Source organism: Octopus sinensis, linkage group LG16 (genome assembly GCF_006345805.1).
Source record: "Octopus sinensis linkage group LG16, ASM634580v1, whole genome shotgun sequence".
Taxonomy (NCBI): domain Eukaryota; kingdom Metazoa; phylum Mollusca; class Cephalopoda; order Octopoda; family Octopodidae; genus Octopus; species Octopus sinensis.
Window position 1 is genome coordinate 43,037,675 of NC_043012.1, and position 18,867 is coordinate 43,056,541.

The 18,867-nt window shown below is 39.4% G+C and overlaps 2 long non-coding RNA genes across 2 annotated transcripts in view; one reads left to right on the forward strand and one right to left on the reverse strand.

The window, feature by feature from the left end:
• Positions 1-2,598, reverse strand: part of LOC118766619 — a 12,484-nt gene extending 9,886 nt beyond the window's left edge. Inside the window, exons 1-2 of the long non-coding RNA XR_005002557.1 lie at positions 2,587-2,598; positions 1,760-1,762 (exon numbers count right to left, since the gene is read on the reverse strand). This is a non-coding gene — a long non-coding RNA (uncharacterized LOC118766619). The remainder of the gene's footprint in view (positions 1-1,759; positions 1,763-2,586) is intronic.
• LOC118766620 overlaps positions 1-18,495 on the forward strand; it is a 23,796-nt gene extending 5,301 nt beyond the window's left edge. Inside the window, exons 2-3 of the long non-coding RNA XR_005002558.1 lie at positions 9,326-9,331; positions 18,381-18,495. This is a non-coding gene — a long non-coding RNA (uncharacterized LOC118766620). The remainder of the gene's footprint in view (positions 1-9,325; positions 9,332-18,380) is intronic.
• Positions 18,496-18,867: the final 372 nt, after the last annotated feature.

Here is an 18,867-nt window from a genome sequence, read left to right on the forward strand (position 1 = left end):
TGGAACCTGAAGACTAAAACAATACCTGTTGTCATAGGTGCCCTGGGAATGATAGCAAAAGGGGCTGATTGCTACCTAGCAGTTAATACGTGGGTGATAACATCACTTCGGTATGGAGCGGGAATTATAAAATGGCAAAAGAGAGAAGTGAAGAAAATGGATGCCAAGACCAGAAAAATGTTGACAGTACACGGAGTAAGAGTAACATCGATAGGCTGTACTTGTCGAGAAGAAAGGGTGGGAGAGGTTTGATCAGTTGTCAGGGCTGTATCGAAGCAGAGGAAAACAGCTCAGGGCGGTATATAAAAAATGTCGTGGAGCCACTGTTGAAACACGTGAAGAAGACCGGCGTCATCAAAACTGAAAATTCTGTAACGAAAGAAAAATTTAAACAAGAAATGAACAATTGAAAAAAAAAAGAAAATGCATGGAAGGAAAAATGTACGGTCAGTTTGCAAGAGATGTGAACACCAAGACAGGTTCAGAGAACCGGTGGTTATGGATGAAGGGGAGTGACCTTGAGACAGAGACAGAAGCACTCATATGTGCAGCTCAGGAATAATCGTTAAGGACCAACAATATGAAGTGCAGAATAGACAACACTACCGATAGTGACAAATGCAGAATGTGTGGTGGGAGGGTGAAGCGGTATGGCACATTGTTAGCAAATGCCCGAAACTGACACAACGCGAATACAAAAGACGCCATGACAATGTGGCAAGAATGATCCATTGGGAGCTCTGTGGAAATCACGGCCTACAAAGAGAAAAGACGTGGTATGAGCAAACTCCAGAAGGAGTCACCAAAAATGAGAATTGCAAAATCCTGTGGGATGCAATGATCCATTGCGATCACCTAACCAGACATCGGAAACCGGACATTGTTGTGGTGAAGAAAAAAGACAGAACATGTATGATTATCGACATAGCATGCCCCCGTGACAACAGGATCAATGAGAAAGAAGAAGAAAAAATAAACAACTATGACAATTTGAAGTGGGAAATACGAAGGTTGTGGTCAATGAAGTAAGTAGACGTGATAACAGTTGAAATTGGTGTCGCTCAACTACCAACGTGGCTGAAAAAGATTGGTGCAAGTGTGAATGTAGAACACCTACAAAGATCAGCATTACTTCGAACTGCAAGAATTCTTCGCAGGGTTCTTGAAGCATGACCAGTAAGCAAGTGTCACCCTGGTCTGCTGGCTGTGAACAGCCAACACTTTCCGACAAAATAAGCTGTGAGTTTTCATATAATGATGATGATACTGATGATGATGATAATAATAATAATAATAATAATAATAATAATAATAATAATAATAATGATAATGATAATGATAATAATAATAATAATAATAATAATAATAATAATAATAATAATAATAATAATAATAATAACCCTAACCCTAAACAGACAGATCCGTTTCCTAATGTAAGCGTCGAAGCTCGTCATGCTTCACTGTTAACAAAACAAATTACAAACCACAATGGTCATCGATCGGGTTACAAAAGAGCACATACTCGAATGTTGAACCAGATTCGAGTCGAAAAATCAGCTACTGGTTCAAATATTCCCAACACACAGGAGCTGGAAGTACCCCACAACCGGAATATTTCAACAGATGGCCATCCATGCCCGTCATCAAATAACCAAAAGAAAAAGAATGAAAAATGGTCTAGGGAAGATAATAAAGAAGTTCTTACGGCCTTCTACCATGCCATATATTTCCCCACAGATAAATCTAACACTGTACAAACCTACTTAAACTGGAGACGGAAACACCCTGAAGTAAGACCCTACATAGACAGTAACAAACTTGCCAACGTCAGAAGAAACATTATGAAAAAAAAATTACTGGCTGAAGTAGAGATTGACCAAATTAAACAAGCAGCAAAGGATAAAAAGAACGAAGCTGTAGCTAAAGAAGATACTACTGAGGAAATAATTATAGACCAGCTCAGGGCTGATGAAAACGCAGTAAGGATTGAAAGAGTTAATGTAATTGATAGGCAAAGTGAAATACTCTCTGAACCAACCATAAATTCTAAGACATGAAAATCAAATAGATGAAGAAAGTCACACAAATATTGACCCAACAGAACTACATGAGCTAAAAAATCAAATCATGATTGAATGGCTGAAAATTAAAGAAATTAGTATGGATGAACGCGATACTCTCTCAAAAATCCGCAATTCTAACCAAAACCTGAGAATAATAGGTAAAATCGGCCTTGCACTTAAGGATATAATTTCAGCTAATGATGTTGATATCACAGATCTCAACCACAGATCTCTATGCATCCGCGAGAATCTCAACGATTATATGTGGTGAAAATGGCAACATTCCCACAAAAGCCTTCTTGGTAAGAGCATATCCAACATCAAATTAAGCTACTTAGGTCTGACATAGAATGTTTGAAAAACCTTAAGTTTGACAAGACTACCAAACCTACAAAAACCCGAAAATTAAAGAAAAAACATAATTGACATTGATGCCACTATAGAAACTATCAAGCAAAAGGTATGTGCTAAAGCTGCCCGCATAGCGAGGTACGAAAGACATGTTAGATTCTTCAAGGACAACAACATGTTAAAAATAACCCCCAAAATTTTTTACAGGAAGATAGGGAAAACACCAGTTACTGTAAAGTCTGTACCACCAAAAGAAGTGCAGGGATTTTGGAATAAAATTTGGGCAGAAGAAAAACACACAACGAAAAGGCCCCTTGGATTGATAGAATATCTACAGACTTGGACGCCTTAGAGGGGCAAAAGTGGGAGGGTATCAAGGTAGAAGATATAAGATTTGCTCTCAGGAGGTCAAGCAAATGGAAGTCTCCAGGAAAGGATAAAATTCCTAACTTCTGGTTCCCAGCCATGAACTGCTATAAGAACTTTACAACGATGTTTTGCAACACCCTAGTTGGATGCCTTCTTGGCTAGTTAATGGTTTAACATTCCTGCTTCCAAAAAGTGAAGAAACAAATGAAGCAAAAAATTATAAACCCATAACCTGCTTAACAACTATGTACAAAACGCTAACATCTGTCCTGGCGGAATATACCTATAGTTTTTTAACAGACAGCAGCATATTCCCTAATGAACAAAAATGATGTAAACGTGGATCCTATAGTTGTAAAGGTCAGCTACTCATCAATAAGATGATCTTAGAAGATTGTCACAAACGATACAAAAACTTGTCGATAGCCTGGATAGATTATAAAAAGGCTTTTGATAGCCTACCACATAGCTGGATTAAGAAATGCCTGGAAATGTATAAAATAGCGCCTACTCTGCGAAACTTTTTGTCTGTAAGTATGAGATCATGGAGAATCACACTAACTTTGAACTGGTGATGTAAAAATTTCCCTATCACCACTCCTCTTTTGTTTAGCCTTAATACCTCTCTCAAAATTGCTCAATGATGCACAGTACGGTTATAAAATGTTTGATAAAAATATAAATCATCTCATTTACATGGATGATTTAAAGCTCTTTGCAAAAAATGACCAACAACTCAAGGGCTTACTAGCGATTGTTAAACAATTCAGTGATCACATCAGAATGCAATTTGGCCTCGATAAATGTGAAAAAGCTACCTTTATCAAAGGAAAAATGACAGAAACATCTAACGTTAACCTTGACCAGCGGAATGTCATAAAAGAGTTAGACTCAGCGGAGAGCTACAAGTACCTTCAGTGATGAAGGAAATGATCAGGAGAGAATGTTATCGCAGAGTAAGAGCAATACTCAAGACAGAGTTGAATGCAAAAATCAGGATCGAAGCGATCAATGCTTTAGCCATACCAGTTGTGACTTACAGTTTCAATATCATTAACTGGTCAATTACTGAAATATGTAATCTTGACAGAAAAATACGAAAACTATTGACAATGCATAGAATGCACCACCCTAAGGCAGATATAGGACGAATTTATCTGCCAAGAAAAGTGGGAGGCCGTGGACTTTTACAACTGGCATTAACAATGAAGATTGCCACAAGTGGCCTAGACACCTACCTGAAAAACTCTGAGGACTGGAAGTTAAAACTTGTCTCAAAACATGAAAACAAGAAAGCATCATACTCAGTAACAAAACAGGCAAATGAATTTCTAAGTGAATTCCGAATACAACAAATTCCAGAATTAGACATACAAAAAACAAGCGCAGAAAAAGCTAAGCGCATGAAAACCTGAATGATAAAGGGCAAGAAAAACCTCTCATTGGCAAATACCCAAAGAGAGCGAATAATGCCGATGCTGACAAAGCTCTCACCCATCAATGGCTAATGACCTCTGGCTTAGAATCAGAAACAGAAGGGTTTATCATAGCAGCCCAAGATTAATGCCTATCTACAAGAAACTACCAGGCCAACATATTAAAGAACGGCAGTAGCCCAACATGTCGTGTATGTCAACAACAAAATGAAATCATTGATCATGCTGTCTCCAATTGCAGTCTTCTTCGGCCTACAGAGTATCTCAACAGTCATGATAGAGCTGCACAATATATTCACTGGGTAATTTGCAAAAGCCTGAACTTGCCCCATGATAAAAACTGGTGAGAACTCAAACCACCTTCAGTGCTTGAAAATGATCACTCAATAATAATAATAATAATAATAATAATAATAATAATAATAATAATAATAATAATAATAATAATAATAATAATAAGGAATATATTCACAGACATGACAGAGTTGGAACCTACATACACTGGAAGCTATGCCAACATTATGGAATAACAACAGAAAAAAGATGGTATAGGCACACACTAGAAAAGGTCACAGAAAACGAGAAAGCAACCATACTCTGGGATATGCCGATACACACAGATAGAGAAATTAAGGCCAACAGACCAGATATAGTTGTCAGAGATCATGAAGAAAAAAATGCTTTCTAATTGATGTATCAATACCGGCAGATGACAACGTGTCTCTAAAAGAAATGGAGAAACTTTCAAAATACAAAGACCTGGAAATAGAGGTAACTAGAATGTGGAATCTAAAACCAGAAACAATTCCTATCATATATAGTAGGTGCATTAGGCATGATAAAAAAATATTCAGACAAATACATAACAAAAACACCACGACTTACAAACACATATAACATACAGAAAATTGCACTACTAGGCACTGCACACATCCTACACAGAACACTTTCCATACAATAACCATCAGAGCATCACAACAAAACACAGCACATACCCAAGGCAGACAGAGCTGCGCTCGGTAGTGAAGTGAAAGCACAATATAAAAATAAAACTACTGAATAATAATAATAATAATAATAATAATAATAATAATAATAATAATAATAATAATAATAATAATAATGCATACATATATACATACATGTGAAGGTGTATGGCTCAGTGGTTAGAGCGTCGTGAGTTTCTGAGTTCGATTCTCGTTGTGTTCTTGAACAAGACACTTTATTTCACGTTGTTCCAGTTCACTCATCTGTAGAAATGAATTGCGACGTCACTGGTGCCAAGATGTATCGGCCTTTGTATTTTCCTTCGATAATATCGGTGGCGTGGAAGAATCGTTACCGTGTGGGACAAAATGCTTACCAGTATTTCTTCCAACTTTGCGTTCTGAGTTCAAATGCCCACAAGGTTGATTTTGCTTTCATCCGTTCGGGATCTATAAAATAAGTACCAGTTGAGTACTGGGGTCGATGTAGTCGACTAATCTTCCCCACAAATTTCAGACCTTGAGTCTATAGTAGAAAGGAGAATTATTATTCCAGTATCGAGCTGGTAGAATCGTTAGCACGGTGGATAAAATGCTTTGCAGCTTTTCTTCCGGCTGATTCCATTCTGAATTCAAATTCCACCGAGGTCATCTTTGTCTTTCATCATTTTGCGATCGATAAAATAACTACCATTTCAGCATTGGAGTCGATAGAAAGAATTATTGTTATTTATGACTATAACAGTTAGCAGGTATGTTGCCTTGAGGTTTGGTGACAACAAGACTCATCGAATCTTAAGAATCGTTCTTAGGATTCTCATAGAATACAGATTTGCACTTTCCTGCAGATCAGCAATGCGAGTTTCAATACCAGTATCCTTCAGCCGCTTAGGTAGCAGTTTAGATGTGCCAAGTTCACCAATCACCATAAAAATAATTGCCGTCAATCTTTTCATCGCTCTGGTTCACTAACTATTTGAATATTTTAATCAACCCTCTCCCGTTTTAATCTGCCCTCTCTTGTATTTTCAAAGCTCTTTTTAGTAAATCTTGTAAGTCTGACATAAACAAGATATAATCACATTGTTATTGATAACTTTGGAGCAGGGATGTAGTGTAAGAGAAAGCGACAAAATAGAAATGACATTTAGGGAAGGTAATAGATAAAGTGGCTTAATGTTTTCAAAATGTTTCTGCTATAAAGGTGACCTGTGTTTATGTAGAAGTGCGTTTTGTATTTTCTGCCACTTTTGCTAGAGACCATTTCACAGTTGTTATATCATTAAAAGAAAAACAAAACATCCTTTACACCTTTTATTCTATAAAGTCGGCAATAATAAATATTGACAGAAAGCGAAAAAAGGGTTCATTGCCTTCATCTTTGCTAAGAAAACTCTTAACAACAGCAGGTCCTTTAACATCAGTTTCCGCCTAGCTGGACAAATGGAAACTTTTTTCCGCCTTTGCTCTGTTTATCTTTAACATTCTATTCAACTTTTACAACAAACTCTATGAATAGAATTGTTTTTATCTTTTTTACCTTTTATTTGTTTTTACTTGTCGGTTTACCATTTTGCTTATGATTGTTTATTGTTTCACTTTTCTTTTCATTTTTATTTCAGGTTGTGTATGAGTGTTATTTCTGCATAAGTTTTTCGTATCATGTAACGCGTATTAATTTCTCAGTGAACTGTTTTGAGTTTCAATTTCTTTATCCTTTTCTTTATTTCACTTAGGTATAAACAAAATAATAAAGTCACATTCATGTTTGCTTACAAATTCAAATCATGGTTCATACCGTTGTTACAAGCACCATTTCGCACACACGATGCCCTACTATCCGATTTGGAGCATCATTGGAAGCTATGTTATCAATATCATCAGTAAAGTCATTACCATCACGGTTTCATTTAGGTACTCTTTGTATGTATATCTGAGTTTTCATCTCTATATTACATGGAAAAATGCGAGCAAGAGAAATAATATTCTTAAGATTATAAACCTGGAAAATTGCAGGACAGGTTATTACATTTTGCAAAGTTCAGGACAAATTATTACATCTGGTAGAGTACAAAACAAGAAAATTTTTACTTAAGATATTGCTGCTAAGGATAAAGTTTCAAATAAAATATTTAGATTTAGAAAATATTAGCTAAGGTTTATAATCTTAAGAATATTATTTCTCTTGCCCGCATTTTCCCATGTAATTCATTTTCCCCCCAGGCTATGCTATTATGCTAATTAATAATGTGTCAAATGTCTCAATTAGCGGTATCGTTGATATCTTTTTTCTTTACTTCAATCATGCCAGTGACATATAAAAGCCCCCTTATAGAACTATATTCACAAAAAAAGTATAGAAATATATTATCACTCTCAAACTTGAGAAACAAACACTCATAACTTTTTCTTTAAAAACTTCATTGCATGAGATGGATACCATGAAATTCCTCGAATTGAGCTCTATCATTTAAGCTTAATTAAAATATAGTTTGTTTTTAAGATGTAAAAGTTAATTATACTTAAATTAAAATATAGTTTGTTTTTAAAATAAGAAAGTTAATTACACTTAAATCCAATTTTCTGCCTTATATTTTTTCATGATATTTTACATCACAACTTTTTTGATACAAATTTTTGTTGCATGGGAACAACGCTATGGAATTCTTCATGCTTTCTTCTATCATTGACGTTAAGATAAATATATTTTGCTTTTAAAATAAAAAAGTTATTTAGATCTAAACTTACTCTCTTATAACGTTATTACAAATTTTGATGCAAACTTTTTCTGCTGGATCATATCTCAATTTTTTTATGCCAAAAATGTAGCTAGAGACCAGTCTTCTTCAAAAATGTTAGCAGGTTTCAATTTGGTTAAGAACTGAATTAGTGACAAACTCTGAAGGTGCTGTGTATGAGTAAATTGCAGCCTTAAAAATATTATTCAACTACTACCGTAGTTGAATGTCAAGAAATTATATATTTTGCGCTAACTAACGGCTTAGTGGGTCACAACATTCAACTCTTCATTATAAGACAGATATTGTTTGCTTATGGAAAAAACCGTACATAGCTGTGATAGCCAAATTTGTTGGTTTCAACTTTTAGTTGGAACCGTTTCTTTTTCCATCGTGAATGTTCCTCGGTAAATGTATAAACATTAGGTTTGTATTTCCTCGCTGAGATTAATGTGAGAAACCGGATATTTCCGTCTTCAACAAATGTTTTTTAAGAAAAGAAGACTTATGTTGTTTATTTATGGTAAGTATAGTTTAAAAATATAGACACACTGGCAAAAACAGAACTTGATAAGAGGAATGATATTTCAGTGTCAGTATCAGTTTCAGTTGTGATTTGACCATACCACACCCTCTGCAGTTGTGCTTGAGAAATATATGCCGACCATATATTTACTACAACGACTACGATGATAGCGATGATGAAAATTACTTTCTCTCTCTCTTTAGTCTATACCAGTGGTTCCTAACCTGGGATCCGCGGACTCCTGGTGGTCCGCAAAGGTAGTACTGGGGGCCCGTGAACTAAATTCAAAATTTCACACACACACACACACACACACACACACACACACACACACACACACACACACACACACACACACACACACACACGCACACACACATATATATATATATATACGAGGGGCGTTCAATAAGTAATGCCCCTGACCCACTTCCCATAGCAGTAGAGCAACGAAACTTGGCACAGTTAGTAGTCTTTTTTTACATAGGAACCACACAGAGTTACGCATTTCTCCCATCGTTTGATGCAGTTCTGGAGACCGTTTTTGTAGAAGACCCCAGCTTAGTCCTCCAACCACGACTTGACTTCATAAATCAAGGCTGCATCATCTGGGAAACGCTTTCCTTTCAAAAACAACTTCATGGATGGGAAGAGGTGAAAATCAGAGGGTGCAAGGTCAGGAGAGTAGGAGGGATGGGGGAGGAGTTCATAGCCGCACGCCTGTGCTTCTGATCTGGCGACACGCGAGTTGTGGACCGGAGCGTTGTCCTGCAGGAGGAGGATGCCTTTGCTGATCTTACCCTACCTCTTGATTTTGATAACTTCTCTTAATTTCCTCAGAAGTGAAGCATAATAGGCTCCTGTAATTGTGGTACCATTTGCCAGGAAATCTGTCATCACTACTCCATCCTGGTCCTAGAAGACTGTGAGTATGACCTTGCCAGCGGAGGGCTGCACCCTTGCCTTCTTTGGAGGAGGTGAGTCACGGTGCTTCCACTGCATTGACTGAGCTTTGGTCTCTGGATCATAGTGATGGACCCAGGTTTCATCCTGTGTAATCAGTCTTTTGAAAAATTTTGACTCATCTTCTTGGCACATCTCCAAATTCATCCTCGAGCACACGACGCGTTCTTGCTTCTGGAAAGGTGTGAGCAACCTGGAAATCCATCTGGCAGACACCTTTTGCATATGAAAATGGTCATGAATGATAGTTTCCACAGACCCGGTACTAATCTTGAGCTTATGGGCTATTTAGCGAATAGTTATGCGTCGATCTTCCAAAATGGCAGCCTCAACTTAACGGAGAGATGCCTCATCAATGGCAGAAGGGGGACGACCAGATCTGGGAGCTGTTTCCACAGAGTTCCGACCATGTTTGAATTCACGATGCCAGCGTTTTACAAGGTCATATGATGGGGCTTCATCACCATAAGTTACTTTCATTTCATTAAATGTATCCCGTGGTGAGCGTCCTTTCAAATACAAAAACCGGATCACTGCTCGACACTCAACAGGCTCCATATCACACTTGACTCAGTTCAAACACCTGTAAATCAGAAACCACGATTAATTCAGAGCTATAATTTACCACTTAATCTATAGAGATATAAATAATTGCAGGTGCAAAATTTTAGCTAGATCAAACAACTGCAAGTGGATCAGGGACATTACTTATTGAACGTCCCTCATATATATAAATAAATATAAATATAAATATCAATAAATAAATAAATATATATATATATATATATATATATATATATATATATATATATATATATATATATATATATATATATATATATATATAAAGACCTCTCCGAGACAACCTCACTCGGGCTGAATTGATTGCCCTTCGCCACCTCCGTCGCCGCAATGACATTGTCATCAAACTGGCGGACAAAGGCAGAGCGGTGGTGGTGTGGCGCGCAGATCTATACAGGGAGGAAGCGCTCAGCCAGCTTCAAAATCCCCTCTTCTATCGCCTCCTCCCCTCCGATCCCACCTCTTCTTACCAACAGCGAGTGTCCTCCACCATCCACGACCTCATCTCCTCTTCTGCTCTCCCCCCACCGCCACCAATCTCATCGTCCGCACACCCCGCACCTCCACCATCTATTTCCTTCCCAAAATTCATAAACCCAATAACCCTGGCCGCCCCATCGTTTCTGCCTGTAATTGCCCCACTGAACACCTTTCCCTGTACCTCGACCGCATCCTGTCCCCCTTAGTCGCAGCCCTCCCATCCCACATACATGACACCAACCACGCCCTCCGTCTCTTCATTTCCTTTTCCTTGCCTTCCAGCCCCTCACACCTCCTCTTCATCTTAGACATAAAATCCCTGTATACGGTAATTCCCCACAACGACGGTCTCTTAGCCCTCCAACACTTCCTCGACCGTCGTCCCGACCTCACCCCCAGCACCCTCACCATTCTCCGCCTGGCAGAGCTCGTCCTCACCCTCAACTGTTTCACGTTCGCCGGGGAAACGTACCAACAGCTGTCTGGGGTCGCGATGGAAACGAGAATGGGCCCCAATTTCGCCAATCTATTTGTTGGCTACATTGAGGCCCAAGTATTCTTCCAATTCTCCGGGCCGACCCCAGAACTATACGGTCGCTACATAGACGACTGCATAGGCGCCACTTCCCTTTCCCGCGGACAACTCTGCCACTTCATCTCTTTCCTCTCTAACTTCCACCCCTCTCTACAATTCACTTCCACCATCTCCAATACCTCTGTCAACTTCCTTGATATCTCTCTCAGCATCGACCACCCCTCCCACTCTCTCACCACCTCCGCCTTCTTCAAACCCACGGATTCCCACCTCTATCTCAACTTCTCCTCCTCCCATCCCTTCCACACCGAACGTACTCCCCTACTCCCAGTTCCGCCGCCTCCGACGATTGTGCAGCCGCGACCAGGATTTCGAGACCCAGTCTCAATACCTGGCCCGCCTGTTCAGGCATCGAGGATACCCACCTACCCTGGTCTTGAACCCCCTCGCCCGCGCTCGTCGCATCGACCGCACCACCGCCCTTTCTCCTTCCTCTCACTCACCCCACAACCGCACCCCTTTCCCCTCCTTTTCCACTCCTCTACTCTACCCCTTCGTCGGAAGATACTACGTGCCTTCCGTCGTCTCCAGCTCGATCCCACGACCCGCCCCATTTCCCCAACCCACCCCTGTCCTCCTTCAAACGAGCCCGGAATCTACGCGACCTCCTGGTCCGTAGCACCCTCTCTTCTTCCCCCTCAGCCCCACACGGATCCTTCCCGTGCTCCAGATCCCGCTGCAACACCTGCCCCTTCATCACCAACACCACTGCTGTCACCGGTTCCAACCAGCGCACGGTACGTATCAGACATTCTTTTACGTGCACTTCGTCTGGTCTCATATACTGCATTAAATGCAACCTCTGCAGAATGCTGTATGTGGGACAGACGGGACGCCGGTTGTCAGACCGATTCGCCGAACATCTGAGGGATGTTCGTCTACGGTCCAATTCTCACGTCGCACGTCACTTCCGCTCGGCCAGCCATTCCCCCGATGACATCTCTGTGTTTGGTCTCGCCCGAAACAACGGTCCTCCACAACCCAGGCTTCACTTGGAACAACGATTCATTGTCACTCTACAGCCCAATACCTCACACGGACTCAACACAGCCCCCTCCTCTTAGTGACTGCGGTCCACCTCTCCCCACTAGCAACTTCTTTTTTTTCTTTCCTTACACAGAAACACACACACACACACATACTCACGTATCCACGAACACACCACACACATACAACATACATGCACATGTACGCACACATACTTCCATACCTATACACCCCCCACACCCCCACGCGCACACACACATGCCCGTGCACACACACCAACAAACAATACTCATACAGATACGCACACTCTTATAAACATCTAGCAGACACACACACACACATACACGCACGTAAGCGCACACACGCACACACGCACACGCATGTATATTATGCCCACACAACTCCAACCCCCACACGCATACATCCACACACACACACATATACATACGTACACACACATACATACATACATTCATACATACATACATACACACACATACACACACATATACACACATACACACACATACATACACACATAAATACACACATACATACACACATACACACACACATACACACATGCACACATACACACATACATACATACATACACACACATACATACACACATACATACATACACACATACATACATAGATACATAGATACATACATACATACACACACATACACACATACACACATACACGCATACACGCATGCACGCTTACATACATACACACACATACATACATACATACATACACACACTTACACACATACATACATACATACATACATACATGCATACACACATACACACACATACACACACATACATACATACATACATACACACATACATACATACACACACACATACACACACACATACATACTACATACATACATACATACATACATACATACATACATACATGCATATGGGGTTGGCTGTATTGCAGGCGTGCGTCAGTGTGTGTATGTGTGTGCCTGTGGATTCACATACACCCACATTAATTTTTTTTCCCATCAGTCTTTCAATTATAAAGTGTGTGCTTGCATACATATATATACACACATATAAACATATAAACTCACATATAAACCTCTATATTTTTACACACACGTACATGTATAATACATTCACTCGCACGCACGTACACACACATGCACACACACATGCACACACACACACACATTTACATATATATACAATACACGCACAACACATACAGACGTACAAACACACACAAATTCACATACACACCGACACATATACATACACACAATATATACCTACACGCGCACGCACACATACACATACGTACACACATATAAGCACAGACACACACACACATATACGCACACAAAAACATGCGCACACATACGCACGCACACACGTACACCAATGCACACACCCAAAACTCACAACCCCACGGATACACGCATATACATCCATATACGCTTACACACACACACATACAAACGCACACATACACGCACACACAACTACACGCACATACATACACACACACACAAATGAACCCACACATACATCCCATACACACGGCACACAATTATACATCACAATTATACATATATATACACACACACACGCACGTAAAGCACACACGTACACATACACTAAGTTAAGCACAGTTACTCGCCACACACCCAAACTCTACGCATACACACACGAACACACACATACACATACACACACTACAAACAAAACACACACACGATACATATACATACACGCACACACACATACCTCTTTGTTTTGACTTGTGGCTGGACACAAAAAACACCACTCCTTATTCTTACCTACTGGCCAGCTACTAGCCAGTTGTTCGCCATACACACATACACACACACACGTGTCATCATTGCACACACACACACGCGCGCACACGCAGACCCCCGCGCACGCACACATCCACACACATTCCCCCCTCACTTTCCTTGTTTTTGACATACTACCTACTGTCTTTGAAAACTCTCCTGTCTTTAAAAAACATTATTCTTCCACCTTTCTACTTCCGGTCTTTCAATATGTGACCTCGTGAGTGCCGCTGGCGACTTTTTTCCTCTGTCTTCCCTTCTCGGGATCTTTCCTTCTCCTATACTTCCGACGAAGAGCTCCGCTCGAAACGTTAAGCCCTCCTTCTTCCCTTCTTTCCTGAGCGTCCAATAATAGTTTATTTGTTCCACGTCCTCGCATTGTTGTGTTTTTTTGTGTTTTTGTGTTTTCTTGTTCGGATTAACCTATCTATCTATCTATCTATCTATCTATCTATCTATCTATCTATCTATCTATCTATCTATCTATCTATCTATCTATCTATCTATCTATCTATCTATCTATCTATCTATCTATCTATCTATCTATCTATCTATCTATCTATCTCTATATATATATATATATATATATACATACATATATACATACATATATATATATATATATATATATATATATATATATATATATATATATATGTATGTATATATGTATGTATATATGTATGTATATGTATATATATTAAGGTATGTAGAAAAATACAACATGGACAAGAACGTATAACTCTTAGAAGACGATACAATAAACATGGACAGGACATTCGAACCCCTCAGTCTTCAGTCAAGAACCGGATCATCGTAGTAATTTCGGCTGATTATATATATATATATATATATATATATATATATATATATATATATAGAACAGTATACACACACACACGTCTCTAAGTAGATTTTTTCTCGCCCCTTATAAAACATCCAATATTCTTTAAATAGTCAGAACTTTATTCTCGGTCACAAAGAACATCTATACACCCTCACCCACATGATTGACCGAATTCTTCAGCCACCGGTTCTCAACATACACTGATAAACAGTTTCGCCATGGGCTCTTAGGAGCACAGTTCGATTTGTTTTTTGCTCCGCCTCTGTTCTGTTTTTGTTTTTCCAACGGATTTCCTTTTTTCTTCCTGAAGAGAAAGACACAATATGGTCCCATTATTCAATCGGATTTTGGTAATTTGTGCCTTTCGAAACACGTGTAGAATGAAATAAAACGATTTCTGTTCAATCTGCGTTCAGCTCCATTTCTTCAATTCACCAATAATGTTTTTATATATATATATATATATATATATATATATATATATATATATATATATATATATATATATGTGTGTATGTTGTTGAATGAATTATCCTAGTACGGATATATATATATATATATATATATATATATATATATATATATATATATATATATATATATAAGGATAAGCATATTAAAAAGAGTCCGTGGGAAAACTCATTTAAATAAAAGGGTTGGGAACCGCTGGTCTATATCTTGAGGCTACACGAGCTTGTGAAGTGTTTAAGGATGCATTTCAAGGGAGTGCAGAAAGAAGTAGAGTTTCAAATAGCTAAAGAAAGCATTCCAACAATTAAGAAAGAACCCGCCAAGAGCTTGAGGCAAGTATACGTTGAAACATTGTTAGATAGGAGTCACGGGATGCAAATTATGAAACAAGTCGAGATTGGATTAACAGCAATTGACAACTCAAAGCTGCCAGGTAAATATAAAATTTGGTGCTTACAGTTCGGCTTGTATCTGCGACTTTCGTGGCTACTTTTGATATATGATGTAGCACTATCACAAGTTCAAATCATTGAACAAAAATGTAATGTGGTCATTAGAAAGTGGCTAGGTCTACCTCGGATATTGAACAGTTCAACACTCTATCGTAAAAGAGGCTCATTGCAGTTGCCACTGGCGTCAATAGTCGAAATTCATAAACTAGGGAAATTCATAAACTAGGTGATGAGGCTGAGAGAATAGAGAGACATAGCAATCAGGCGTAATACACCAGATGTAAAAACGGTCAGGATGTGGAAAGTAGAAGCAGAGACCGATGACATTCTGTCTTCTCTTATACACCAAGATATGGTGGGTGCAATGCAATTTCATCGAAAGAGACTTGGTATTGCCGGTGGACTACATCTCGGCTAAGATGTAGTCCACCACCATATCTCATTCCAATCTATGATGTCTTGCCTTCGCCTATAAATCTAGTAAGATAGAACGTCTCAAAGGATGATGTATGCAAATGCGGAACGGTCGGAACACTGAAGCATATTCTTTCTAACTGTTCATTAGCATCGAACAGATATACATGGAGACACAACTTGGTTCTTAAGGTTATCTTCAATGCTATAAAGAACCAAACTACTCTCATCAACAGTGGAAAAAAAAAACCGATTGAAGAACCAACCAGAGATTTCATTACCTTCGTGTGCTCAGGACAGCAGATCCGTTATAAGAACTAGAAGAAATTTCCTGTGAGCGACTATTGGCAGGTGGCTGCAGATTTATCAGGGTGCCAAGGATTCTTTCCCATTTCAGTTGCGAAAAACTCGGATATTATAATGTGATGTGAAAGAAAGTTGTGAATCTAGTCGATGATTTTTTTTATCAACCATAAAAGGTCTTACATAGAGGGGACACTACAACACATTGGGGACACAAAACATCAAAAAAAAATTATCGTATGATAAAATGAGAGAAAGGGTGATAATGAAAGATGAAAGTGATGTTAACTGCCCCATCAGTCAACATCGCTTACTTGTCCTTTTTTTTTCCTATTTTACCTCGAAAATCATAAAGTCTACAAATTTAACCTCCTATATTTCTTTTAGTTTATTCCTCTTTCCCGGTGCCAATGTTCTTCTTATTAATGTATATTCATCCTCAAGTTCCTTTTCAAGTTCTTCAACCTGATTTTTTGACACTACTATAACCATTTTCTGATGCCAGCCATCTGGCATTTCTATCTTTCCCCATATTTTCAATCTTTCATATAAATATTCTTCAGGGTGGAGGCTTTGTGTTATCACTTGTTTGTCTGTTTTCTGTTTTCTTGTTGGTGAGGAGTGGGTGGAATTGGTGTCTGCAGGAACGGGGAAGGACACAGTGGGTGAGGGTGGTGCTGGGGTGGATTGGGGTGCACAGTTACTTGCCTTTTTTCTTTTCCGCTGTTTCTTTTTCCCGGGGTTTCCCACTCTTTTCCGTCTTCGTTCACTTGACTCTCCTTTTCTTCTGTTTCCTTCTGTTCCTTCTGGGGTGCTACCGTTTCCACTGATGTTTTCTTGGTTATCTGTTCCACTGTCGTATTACAGTTTGCTCTTATGTGGCCCTTCAGGCCATATTTATAACAACGAGGGGCTCTGCCCTCCACCCATACTTTCATCGTTATATCATTTGTCATAATCGACTCCGCCAAATTTTGTAGGGTTTCCATTTCTGCTTGGACGCTCATTTCCAGCGTCGCTCCTCTCCATCCTTTATCTTCTGTTATAGTCGCTTGGACAATGTCGACCTTATCTTCATTATCGCAAATAACCGCTGCTATTACTAATTCTGCCTTGATATCCGGTGGAATTCCCTCCACCCTAATTCTTGATGTCCTTCTCCCCAGATAAGTGGGTAGAAGTGTAAATTTTCCATTTTTTATCGTCTTTGTGGCCATTCTTCTAGCAGTTTTCTCATTTATATACTGCACCACTACTGTGGAATACTTATTTCCTCTTGCGAGGAATACTATTTCTTCCTCTGTTGTTCTTAATGCCTCCTCTATCATTTCCATGTTTATTATGTATGTGCTGTTCTTGTCGTTTGCTAATACTCTGTATATTATTTTCTTTTTTTCCATTTTACTTTTTTTCCTGTTGGGCAACAACAACTCCACCTCTCCGTTCACTCTTTTTATCTTGTCCTGGCATTCCGGTAATTTTGCCAGATTTATTTCTTTTTTCACCTGCGTATGTCCTTTTCTGTAGTACCATGTCCATTCTTTCTACCGCCTCCACTAATTCTTCTTCGGAAGACGACATGTCTGACTCGCTGAACATTCTTCTTGTTCTCTCCATTCTTAATGAGGAAAAACTAGCCGAATTAATGATTCCTTATGAAGACAACGTGGACGCCGCTCGGGCTCTAAAGATTGACCGTTATATAAACCTCCTCGAGGAATGTGAAGACGCAGGCTGGAAAGCGGAGCATTTTCCAATCGAAGTCAGATGTAGATTTGTTGGACACAGTGTGAGGCGACAGTTGTTATCGTTAGGCTTAACTCATCGTAAAGTCAATACCACTATGAACGATATCCAAACTACAGTGGAGAAGGCTAGCCACTGGATTTAGTTAAAAAGAGACAATGAGCGATGGCTAGAGGAATATTGGGCTATATTTAATAACCAGTTGATCTAGCAAGCAGAGCCGCATATCAGTGAGGTGGGGCCGGTACTCAATGATACCGCCGAGAGGTAGGCTCCGAAATGTCGCGCATTCTCTCGTGATGACCCCATACATTTGCTGGCTTCCAGTATGTGGAGCTTTCGACTGGTAGCACTTGCATGAGCATATATATGAGAATATATATATGGTGGCTGCCCCCTCGTTATCGAGTATGGCCATTGCACGAAGCTTAATCAATGTTGTTATCGTGCAATGCCTGTGCAAGAAGATTTTTTTAAAGTGAGGAAAGGCTGTGTCAATCCCACTCACTAAGCCATAATCCGAAAAGAAGAACAAGTCGACATCATCGGTAACCACTGAGCCGCAGGTTTTATGTCGGAGTTATCCCAGTTACCTGAGTTACCTTCTCCTTGAAGGATGCCCTAACAAAGGCTAGGAGTCCTTCACTCCCAATGGTTTAACCGCGCGATCGGGTATTATTTCTATGTCCCCGCGCATGATACAGCCT